This window comes from Esox lucius, chromosome 17, assembly GCF_011004845.1.
Source record: "Esox lucius isolate fEsoLuc1 chromosome 17, fEsoLuc1.pri, whole genome shotgun sequence".
NCBI lineage: Eukaryota > Metazoa > Chordata > Actinopteri > Esociformes > Esocidae > Esox > Esox lucius.
This window is the reverse complement of record NC_047585.1, coordinates 21,610,579-21,623,440: the sequence shown is the minus strand read 5'-3', so window position 1 is coordinate 21,623,440 and position 12,862 is coordinate 21,610,579. Positions and strand designations below refer to the sequence as shown.

Below are 12,862 nucleotides of genomic sequence, written 5' to 3'. Positions count from 1 at the left end.
CTGGCTTCAAATTCAAAGTTTTTTTAAAGAAACAATATTTCTCAGTTTCCAGATGTGATATGTTGTCTCTGTAATTTTTTTTTACTGAATATAGGGTTTAAATTATTTGCACCAGTGATTCATTTTACAGTATTGTCGTGCCGTAGCAAAATATTTCCCGACCAGGCCATAAATCAATAATCAAAACGTTTTGTTCGACAAATGACAAATAATTTGGCAGGTACAGCATCTCTTTTAAGTGTAATTAGTTCGTTGTGCCATTTTCTGCAGGCGATTTGTGAAACACAGATTGCAATTTCAGTAATCGGAGCCACCAATACGCTCTATATGCAGACGAGCCGAAGATGCATAGACTTGTTACTGCGTTCGACAAATCAAGGTTTGCTAGCTAACAGTACTTTTTTGCCATGCTAGTTGTTCATCCAAAGTTAAGTGTGACGTAAATTGATCCGTTGTCGATGTGATTTTAATTTCTTAAGTTGTGTTTGCAGAAATATTTTAATCAGATGCAGCAAAAGACCAGGAGGAACAGGGTCTATAGTGTCAGGTGAGTCTGACGAAAATCTGAATTTAATGTATTTACTTTAACCTTATTAAGTAGGAGAAAATTAATAAGACCATCTTTAAAAGATTATGCTCTGTGTTGTTTTGTAAGAAGTGTGTGCATTACTTTTATTAGGCAGCAAGGAGAGCGAATGGTACAGAGAAGAAAGCCAGCAAGAGACATTGAAGAGGAGAGAGTATACCAGAGTGTAACAGGAGAGAGAGCAGAGGGCAAACCTATGGAGAAAAAGGAAGAGGAATAGAGGGGAGGGAAATAAAGAATATATGGCGAGTAGGCAATAGGTAGAGAAGAGATTAGTTGGAGAGGAGGAAATAAGAAGGTGAGAGGAAGAAAGGAAATAAGAGATGGAGTGAAAGGAGGAGGACATATCTGCATGTGTGTCTCTGTCAACTGCCAACATGAATTAGCTGAACTACAGGCAAAAGCCTAGAAGAATTAAGTGCTCCACTCAACAACATTCACAGCAAGAAGGTTTTCCAGAGAAAACACTGATTTGCACATCATTGCATTCTGTTTTTCTGAGGTCACCTCAGACAACTCAGCTAGCTTAAAGGTATTGGCTAGATGAGAGGAATAACCCTACTCCTGACCTGCTTATTTAATTATGTCACGCCATGCATACTGTAAAAGTTCAAGTTGCAGGACACAGGAGACGGTACAGGTAACATTCAGGAACTTAAACGTCACACAAACCAATGACTGACGGATGTTACACATACTGTACATAGGAATTGTAATTAGAATTGTTATACCATGTACTAAGGAAGCCAACAAGAACATGTATACTTTATTATCCCTATTCTGGTAAATATGATAAATGTTGCAGTATTAACAGAACAGAAGGAATGATTTCAATACATATTTTCTCCAAGTGATAATTGACCTGAATTGCAATGTGAAGGTCAAAGAGAATCAATGTGTATATGAAATATTAAACAGAATTCTCCATTTGTTTATTTAAAAATGATCAAATGACTATTGTGCGAACATTTATTATTGGGGAGTGTTGACCAAAACTAAATGAAATCCCTTTAAACAGAGAAGGTAATATTCCCACACTGTGGTGGGTTTATGTGCTGAACAATAATGGTAAAAAGATCAACAGCACAAACACATCTTACAATTTGAACTGTACCAAATTTGTTTATTTTCAGAAATAAACACTTGTTTAGATCATATTTTTGTTGATAATTACAAATAAATAGATTTTTATTTGTATACTATTATTTTTTGCTGCAATATTTTTTTTTATTGCTGCAGTTGTGACATAGGACATAATCTTCTCTGTGCAGAAACAACAGATTGTGGATGCCAGTCGGCTATTAAAAAATGATGGATGTGAAAGAAGTCACGAATAACCTTTGACCAGCGCATATTTTCCTTATGTTGTGGGGTGCATTTTTGGGTCCACTTGTCCTCATAGAGAGAAGGGTCACTGCAAATCATCTTTAGTGATCACTTATATCCTATGTCGAAACATTTCATTCCCGATGGGAGTGGTCTCTTCCAGGATGCTAAAGCCCCCATCCACAGGGAACGAGGGGTCACTGAATGGTTTGATGAGTATGAAAATGATTTGAATTCTATGATATGGCCTTCAGTCACAGGATCTCAAACCAATGGAACACCTTTGGGAGACTTTGGACCGACATATTAAGACAACTATCTCCACTTCCATCATCAATAGACCAAATGAGGGAATATCTGTTGGAGGAATGGTGTTCCATCCCTCCAGTCAAATTCCAGAGACCAGCAGGATCTTTGAAATTGTTCTTGCAGCTCTTGGTGGCCCAACACCTTATTAAGACTATTATGTTGGTTTTTCCTTTAATTTGTGACCCATCTGTATTTACTGCTAATTGGCAAATCAACCTGCAGCTTTGTTTGTAATTGTGATTTATCAACTTCAAAGTAAGTCCTTTTCCATGTGGTGTTTCTGTTATTTTGTCCACCCCCTGAAACTACCATTAACACAATGACTATAAGTCTACATGAACTGTCCCTGTAGACTAGTCATAGGACTAATGCCAGGTATCAATAATCTATTTTAGCATAGTGAAATAATTGAAACAAAGTGCTTTGAAACACCAAAACTATTGACAATGAAGCAGGTCACCAACTCAAAGGATACAAAATGTCAACTTTGCTGATGTATGAAAATGTTGAATGACATTCGGAGATCCAAAAGATCCAGGCATCATCGTTTATTTCGTTCTTCGTTCCTTTTGGTGAACGAGATTCGAAAATCCGTGGATCATCGTTCCTTCCGGTGAACTAGGTTCGGAGGTCCGAGAGAGCCATGGGTCATGGTTCATTTCGTTCATTGTTCCTTTCCGGTGAATGATATTCGAAGATCCTACGGAGATTAATCATGAATCACGATTCACCAAATGATTTGTTTAAAAAGAACGAATCATTCGTGAACGACCCATTACCTGATTCAGCGAGCAACTGGTCAGTTTGAGTAAGAGTGCTTTAGGAATATGACGCAAGAACAAACAGGGCATGCAAAGTTTATTGTGCAGATGCCCGATGCGGTCACAACATTTGTTGCCACAGACAGTCGCAGCAGCAACAGAGGATCACCATTTACAGGTAAATAGCTAGCTAGCTAGTAATATTAGAGATTGTCTAGCTACTATAGCTAGCTAGCTAAATGATGGTCAAAATTTGGTGTTTGTTCAATTTTGAACGGAAATTATTTGTAAACGTTAGTCTAGCTAGCTATATGTACGATGGATCTGAATCAAAACTAAGAAACATGAATTAATGAATATTTATTATCCACACCGTACTGTACATTCCATCCGGATAGTGTTTTTCAAGGAGAGATTCTGGCTTCAGTAAAAGCGGTCTTTAACATACATACTGATGAGTATGATTTGAAAAAAACAACATATACTTAAATGATAACTAAAATGGCTGTGCATATGCTTTAACAACAGGTAACCAGCTCTGCTATTACCTCTTTTTCGATCAGGGCTTCTGGAAATGATTGTGTTGACTGGTAGGATATCCGCAGGTCTGCATAATTTATGTTATGAAGCCACACAAATCCAACACATTCGCTAAAAACATTTCCTGTATAACGTTGTTGATTTAAAAAAAAAAATTCAGGCTGAGGTAGTACAATACGTACAGTACAACATTCTTATAACATCAGTATAGCTGGCTGTGTTCGAATTCAGGCTCATGTAAACACAAACACCATCCCTAATGAGTTATTCAGAACTTGGAAATATTGGACTGCTGCAGTGAGTCAAAGACTCTTCAGGCAGTGTTTTTTAAACTAGCTATTTTCTGTTTGAAGAAGCACCGGTTAGGTTATAAGAATATACTGTGAATAGCCCACTGTAGCTTGCTAATGGAGACTCAGACACAATCCATAGTCATTGAAATGTTTATACATTTTCTAGTGCTTTATAGAGTTAATCAACCTACATTTGTAATTATGAAGACGTGTAAATGTCCAACCTGCTGGACAACCAAACTATCCCTGGATAACGTTTTTTGTGAGGTACACATAGCCAATCCTTGTTTTAGCTCACTGGAATGGATCCAACAAATAATATAAAGGTTAGACCATGTTTTCCCATATAACTGAGGTCCAGCAGAAACAATGCCACGTCTGCGATCAGGACTTGCAATCTCTCAAATGTGTCATCAATATTTCTTCTTCTAGTTTTGTCTTTTAGGGCCTGCCATTCAAGGTTTTGGTTGGGTTTAATGTTTCCGGGGCTGGACATCAGTAACTGGTAGGACCAGGCAGTTTAAATAAACATGCAATAATCCTCTAGAAAGACCATGTTGAGGGATCATCCCACCCAGAATGCACACATTCACTTGAAACAATTTATTTTACTCAGAAAAAAGGTAGCTGGCTTAGGCCTGCACATTGACATCCCGTGGGATTGCAAGGTAGGCCCAGTGGCTTACAGGGAAACCGTGTGCAATAAGTAGACACAGCAGAGAGAGATATCCAACAGGGGCAGATGCATTACATGGTGCATAATTTTTGGGGACCTGTTTTGGCTCGACCGTGCCACTTTCTTTTACAACTAAAGGCCAAAAATTGCAGCATGCATGTTTAACTTTCTTCATATCAAATGGTGATACAGTACATGCAAATGTTATTCACAAGTTCATGTAAATGCGCCACAGTGTGGTTTGGTAGTTGCTCCATAGCTGACCGGAAGGCCCTGCAACGGGTGGTTAAAATCGCCCAGCATATCACAGGTACCCAACTCCCAGCCAGTGTAGACCTCCAGCACAGCCAGTGTCTGCATAGGGCATGCACTATCACTAGGTAACCTTCACATCCATGCCACAAACTGTTTGCCCTCCTCCCATCAGGCAGGTGGTACAGGTCCTTCCGTTCTCGCACCAGCAGGCTAAGGAACAGTTTCTTTCCATCTGCTGTAACCCAGCTGAACTCTAGACTCCCCATCACTAACTATACACTACTGGTGCAGAGGGGGGTCTGATAAGATTTTTCATTTTACTTGTCATTGCTGCTATTCCTGTATTTCATTTGCACATGCCGACTTGCACCTTAAACTTGTACCGTAACCTTGTCCTCATTGCACATTTAGAACTGCCATTGTACTTGCATTTTTCAATTATTGCATGCACGTCTACCTCGGAAACCTCATTGCCACTATCCCTGCATTTCATTTGCACATGCTAACCTACTCCTTCAATTTTGCTTGATTGCAAATTCAGAGAATCGCCACAACATTTTATCCCACTTGTACTTGTACATATATTATACTTAATACCTGTACATTTTAGAATTGCCATATGTGATGCATTTGCATTAAATGCGCATCTATACATTTCACTTGTATATTATGCATATACTTAAACTTGTAAATGTTTCTGCACTCCTCTGTTTGCACTTCTCATTAGGTATAAACTGCATTTCGTTGTGCTGTACTTGTACTGTTCAATGACAAAGTTGAATCTAATCTAAGAAAATTGTTGCAAAATTCTGATATACCCATTTAGAAATTGAATTTTCATATCTCTAAATGTATAACAATGTATATTTTAGTAATTTAGAAGACACTCTTATCTAAAATACTTACAGTTAAAATCATCATGACCAATCTATGCTTAGATTCAGCATTCTGGAGTACAAAAAAAGAGATGTCATATATATTATAATTTTTTGTACTGCATGGGGGGGTGGCGGATATCTGAAAATCCCATTCCATCCTTTCATTTCTAAGCAAATCACCCGTAGAGGCACAAACCGGGAAATGACTGAGATAATGTGATGCATGGTGTTGTTTCTCACTTGCTTAGGAAATGGCTGTGAATCCCTGAAACTGTCTCCCGATCAGCTTAGGTCCCCTGCCATTGGAGGAGAGTAAGAAGGAACAATGAAGCTCTGATACTGTTTGCATCTTATCTGAATGAAAATCAAAACTCTCTTTATTGCAGAAAATCCTTCTGGGAAATGTCAATGTTAGCATTTTCATTTCAGTGTTTTTCCTCTGTAGCTTACCCTCTTGTTTTCTCTTTCACTGGCAGCCGTCTCTCCCAGGCAATCAGCTTCAGCATCACTGATGAATCAGTGTTGGCAAAATGCATCCAGAACTTGTTCCCAGTTTGTGCATCTGCTAATCAGAAGCTGTTACACATAATGCACTGTTAGCATTACTTGTCATCAATCCTCTGTTTTTCTTTTAAGGGTCAACATTCTGTGATGCAATACCGATGGCAGGGATAGAGAGCCATGCATCTGTCCAGACTACAGTTGAAAAGCATCTGAAGACCCAAGCGAATGTTCCAGGAGACACATATTCTTGTTTGTCACGACAGGGACCAAACAATCCGTTTAGGGAGTTAACCCTTTATTTAATAACCTCAAGTCAACCATTACTAGCATGACCACAAGTAATCCCCCATCTTAGCTCATATACCCTGTGTATCTATCACTCCACTTTAGGGTAGGTTAGTGCCATGTATGACTAACTAATCAAAGATTGTTTAAAAACAAACAATATTGAACACAAACTGCCAATACAGAATCTTTCTTACCAACAATACTTTTTTATTAACCAAGTTACACAAGATATTTCAAACAAAAATAGTGCCGTTCCTCCCTCCCTCTTTTTCTTTCCCAAATACCCCCACCTACCAAAACCCAGAAGAAAGCATCTCTATCCTATTCCTAACATATGTTTGGTTTGTGAAGGTGACTATTAAGCAAATATAAGTACAACCTTAAATTTAGAACTGTTATATTAAAATAATGAGTTCATTTGAAATGTTAGTTTGATAGATTTTGTACATACTATTTTATCCTTCCACAAACAAATAGTTCAGACACAAATCTTGCATTGCTACCCAAGCCAGCTGGTTGTCTGTTCAATTAGCATTATTTTATTTTTTTTTACACCAAACTGACTGATCATTCTTTAGATTTATTGGAGTTGCTATGGGCTTAGGTTGTCAGCCAGGCAGTATTTCAGTAAGTTCAGATACAAACCCTGTGTTGCTACCCAAGCCACGTATAAATAGATGACGCTTTGCAAGCTCTTCCTTGCCTTTCTAACATTACCCAAATGCACAGCTCAACATAATCACATTCAAGTTCATACAGAAACAGGAGCAGCAATCTGCTGCATTTAGTTTAGCTCTACCAGTTATATGTAGTGTTTGTGTCTACACTGATGCATGACTTACACAGATGCATATCAAAAAGGTATGTTTTGTCTTGACATGATCATATGCCATAAATTGGCATACAATTCAAAAATGTGTTTTTGCTTTATGGTTATGTGGAATTGTGTGTGGATGCAAGTAAAACAAATGTATATAACCCAAGGTCCTCAACTGGCTTAGGTGGTACTCCGAAAAGACCAGTCTCAACACCAACAGTGAAGAGGCAACTCCGGCATGGATTAAATAATCACTGCCAGAACAAATTATACTATGCAATAATATATTTAACTGCATTTCAATAGGTGCCAAATAATTTTACTTCATAGCAATCATCAGCGGTAAACAACAACAACGACCTATAGGCTTACAATGTACCCATTACTCTTTATCCTGACAATGAGCTGTGCTAGAAGGCATTTGAACAGTTGTCCTCGGAGGCATCTGTTGCCTGTAGGCATCTGCTTAATGGCACTACCTTCTGCATAGGTGAGGATGAAATCATTCAACCACTTTTCTGGTGCCCCCCAACTTCAAGGTATTTGAAGGAAGCATCCTCTTTAATTTGTGGACTTTGGCCTCCAACCCAGTGACTTTATAGTGCTTGACTAAGGCATTAACGTCTACCAGGCACACCTACACACACACACCCAGTTGAATATCACATCATGGGCAAGCTAGCATATAGCCAGCTAGTCTGTCTTAAAACTGAAAACCAAATTCTCTCCTAAAACACAATTATAGCCTATAATGTTAATTTTAACTTAGACCTAACCGGTTAGCTAATTTACTAGTGTTCTCTCTAACCTGGCTTCTCATAATCGTCAGTGGCAATGCTCTCCAAGTGCCCATCTGATGTAGATGAGTCAGCAAAGTCTGAGGGAAGGTTTTTGAGGAGCCTATTCATCATTATCACTCACTGTCACTCAATTACTTATTATAAATGAACTGATGGAGTTACTGCAAATAATGGTTTCACTTATATTTAGCCAGCTGGAACCACTGATAAATATCAGGCAACATTGGCAGAAATAACCTTTTTTATAAATGGGACTATGAAATTGTTTTCTTCAGCATACAGTATGTGTAAATCCGACTCACTTGTGTTCATAACTTCTTGTACATTATTAACTAGGTTGAAATGTATTTAAAATAGCCAGATTTCATTCATATGTACACTATTGTTCAATCAGTCAATCAATCAAATTTATTTATAAAGCCCTTATTACAACAGCAGTTGTCACAAAGTGCTTTTACAGAGACATCCGGCCTTAAACCCCAAGGAGCAAACAACAGTAGTTTTGAATTTCAGTGGCTAGGAAAAACTCCCTAAGAAGTCTGAATTTTAGGAAGAAACCTAGAGAGGACCCAGGCTGAGAGGGGTGACCAGTCCTCTTCGGGCTGTGCCAGGTGAGAGATTAAGAATCCAATTGGAATAATTAATAAATGTATCTGGGCTAAATCCAGAGTCTATTTAAATTTAGACTAGGTCAGAAGTATGACCAGATGGACAGGGACAGCAACAGGCCCTATAAACCAGGTACTCCGCAGGTGTGGACCAGGACCTCATGTCCTCCTAAAGTTTAAAACGAGAGAAGACTGGGAAAATTCAGAAAATGCATTCCTCATATCAACAACGATTTATAGTGGAGAAGGAGAACTTAGTAGGGAAGGAGAACTGACCCTACTCCCCCAGCACAATAATATAGCAGCATCAGACCTTGGAACTGAGATGGGGGGTCTGGCGACACTGTGGCCCTACCCGGGGGAGGCCCCGGACAGGGCCCAACAGGCAGGAAATCAATCCACCCACATTGCCAGGCATCAACCTGGCAAAAGTTTGAGGTCACCTAGAAATGTCCTTGTTTTTTTTTTATAGAATACCACATTCATTGTCCATGTTTCAAATGACTTGTAGCTGAAAACAGCAGATTTTCAATGGAAAATCTACATAGGCGTACAGAGGCGCGTTATCAGCAACCATCAGTCCTGTGTTCCAGTGGCACGTTGTGTATGCTTATCCAATTTCATAATTTTAAAAGGCAAATTGATCATTAAAAAATATTTTTGCAATCATGTTAGCACTGCAGAATACTGTTGTGCTGATTACAGAAGCAATAAATCTGGCCTTAAGATTAGTTCAGTAACTTCAGCATGGGTTCCAGTATTGGCTCAAAATGGCTAGAAACAAAGAAGTTTCTTTTGAAATTCATCAGTCTATTCTTGTTCTGAGAAATTAAGGCTATTCCATGCGAGAAATCACCAACAAACTGAAGATCTTGTACAATGATGTGTACTACTCCCTTCATAGAACAGCACAAACTGCCTCCACTAACTGAGCAAGAATACAAATACTTTACTGTCTAGTTTGTGAAACAGATGCATCACAGGACCTCAACCGGCAGCTTTATTGAATAGTACCCACACAACACCAGTCAACAGTGTCAACAGTGAAGAGGGGACAGCATCAAGATAATGGGTTCAGTCTGAGATCAGGGGGATGGTATGCTCTCTGCTGTGATGAAGAGTTTTTAAGTTTGTTCTACTGTGTCCCTCTGTGACAAAGAGGATTTAAGAGACAGAGGTCTTTCAGAAAGTGTTTAGGGGCACCCGGTAGGATTTTATAAATTTACATTTCATCCATGAGCATTATTCCATTTAGTTCTCATAATTAGAAGCTAACACAGGTTTTAAGCATCATAAACTAAGCTGTTCTTGAGACTGGTTTAGAAACCCTTATATTTCTCCCTTGAGTGCACAGGGACATAGCATCAGAAGCAGAGTAATGAAAAACGTGCATGTGGATCTGTGTGAAAAGAGTTCAGTGGACCAGATGTTGGCAATGGCGGGGTTCGGCCTGTTCGCCATGCATGTACGCCCTCCATTTATGTAGAATGAATGTGCTCACAGCCCCTAGTCCCATCCTACAAGTCAAATCGCAATTCCTTTCAGCAGACCTCTTCTGGGGACACATGTAATGACAGGAGCAAGTGGAACAACCTAGAAATATGCAGCCATCTGCACTGAACCCTGCCACAGAAGCACTGGAGTGATAAATGATCCAGTGATATCACCCAGGTTCAAATCACAATCCTCTTTTTCCATGCCTTAACCACAAAGGGTACGCTAACATTAGATCTCCAAAAGTACATACAGTGGGGAAAACAAGTATTTGATACACTGCCGATTTTGCAGGTTTTCCTACTTATAAAGCATGTAGAGGTCTGTAATTTTTATCATAGGTACACTTCAACTGTGAGAAAATCACACTGTATGATTTTTAAATAATTAATTTGCATTTTATTGCATGACATAAGTATTTGTTCACCTACCAACCAGTACTAATTCCAGCTCTCATAGACCTGTTAGTTTTTCTATAAGAAGCCCTCCTTTTCTCCACTCATTACCTGTATTAACTGCAGCTGTTTGAACTCGTTACCTGTATAAAAGACACCTGTCCACACACTCAATCAAACAGACTACAACCTCTCCACAATGGCCAAGACCAGAGAGCTGTGTAAAGTAATCAGGGATAAAATTGTAGACCTGCACAAGACTGGGATGGGCTACAGGGCAATAGGCAAGCAGCTTGGTGAGATGGCAAAAACTGTTGGCGCAATTATTAGAAAATGGTAGAAGTTCAAGATTATGGTCAATCTCCCTCGGTCTGGGGCTATATGCAAGATCTTACCTTGTGGGGCATTAATGATCATGAGGAAGGTGAGGGATCAGCCCAGAACTACATGGCAGGACCTGCTCAATGACCTGAAGAGAGCTGGGACCACAGTCTCAAAGAAAACCATTAGGAACACACTATGCCGTCATGGATTAAAATCCTGCAGCGCACGCAAGGTCCCCCTGCTCAAGCCAGTGCATATCCAGGCCCGTCTGAAGTTTGCCAGTGACCATCTGGATGATCCAGAGGAGGAATGGGAGAAGGTCATGTGGTCTGATGAGACAAAAATAGAGCTTTTTGGTCTAAACTCCACTCGCTGTGTTTGGAGAAAGAAGAAGGATAAGTACAACCCCAAGAACACCATCCCAACCGTGAAGCATGGAGGTGGAAACATCATTCTTTGGGGAGGCTTTTCAGACTTCTACATGCTTTGTACGTGGGAAAACCTGCTAAATCGGCAGTGTATCAAATACTTGTTCTACCCACTGTACATGCAGAACAACGTTGGTCCTTAGATAAATCACTAATAATTATATTTCTCTGTTAACATACAGTACCAGTCAAAAGTTTGGACACCTACACATACAATGGTTTTTCAAGTTTTGTAAAATAATAGTGAAGACATCAAAACTATGAAATTACACATTTGGGCTAGTAATCAAAAGAGTTGTTAAACCAATCAAAATATTCTATTACTTTAGAATATTCTAAGCAGTGACCCTTAACCCTGAAAGCTTTGCATATTTTTGGCATTCTCTTAACCAGCTTCATGAGGAAGTCACCTGAATGCTTTTCCAACAGTCTGGCTACCTTAGCACCATGGTGGGACTTATCATAGGTCCATTTGGGGTGAACCATGGAGTGGAGCTCCACACCGATGTGGTTGAGTATGCCAAGGAGAAACTGGATGACTTCATCAAGAACAGTGACAGCTTTGATAAGTTTGAGGAGTTCCCACATATATTTTACACTTAAATATACATTGGCGCCTGTTCTTTTCATAGATCAGAGCAGGTTCACATTGGGCACATGTGACAGACGTGAAAGAGTCTGGAGACACCATGGAAAACGTTATCCAAACAATATCCTTGGAGGGTCGCACAGACCTCCACATGCTAGCCAATGGTACCCTGATGGCTGTTAGGTAGCAGGATGAAATCCTCAGACTCGTTGTCAGACCTTACGCTGGTGCAATGAGCCCTGGGTTCCTCCTGGTGCAGGACAATGCCTGGCCTCATTAAGCATGTGTAGGCAGTTCCTGGATAACGAAGGCATTGGTGCTATTGACTGGCCCTCACATTCCCCAGACCTGAATCCAACTGAGGACCTCTGGGACTATATGTATCGGTGCATCCGACGCCACCAAGTAGCACCACTACTTGGTGGCGTCGGAGCTCATGGTCCAAGAGCTCACTGGTGCCTTGATTCAGATCTGGGAGGAGATCCCCAGGACACCATCCGCCATCTCATCAGGAGCATGCCCAGATGTTATCGGGAGTGCATACAGGCATGTGGGAGCCATATACACGACTGAGTCACATTATGAGTTGCTGTGATATCAATTGTTTATTTAGATTTTCGGTGTGAGTTTGAATCCAGCCCACAATCGGTTGGTGATTTTGGTTTCCATTGACCATTATTGCGTAATTTCAATCTGGTTTATGACCTGGGCACAGTACAGCAAATACTTTGGTTGTAATTTTTTTTGTCAAAGCCTTAGATGACAAATCAAGCTGTATTGCTCTGTTGGTTTACCTGTCATAGGCATTCGATGCAGTAGATCACTCAATCTTATTGAAAAAGCTGTCTTGAGGGCCTGACCAAGGACACTTGTCCTTAGTTTCAGAACACAGGCTATAGCAACTGATAGAATTAAATCTACATTTCTTATAGTCCACAAATGAGTTCCACAGCGTTCAGACATACTGCTTTCACATACACAATAAATCAAA

The 12,862-nt window shown here is 39.8% G+C and overlaps 1 long non-coding RNA gene across 1 annotated transcript; it reads left to right on the top strand.

The window, feature by feature from the left end:
* The first annotated feature begins 308 nt into the window (after positions 1-308).
* On the top strand, positions 309-1,669 carry LOC109616784. Its single transcript, XR_002198045.2, has 3 exons — positions 309-379; positions 492-547; positions 680-1,669. It is a non-coding gene; the product is annotated as an uncharacterized LOC109616784 (long non-coding RNA).
* The last annotated feature ends 11,193 nt before the right edge of the window (positions 1,670-12,862 follow it).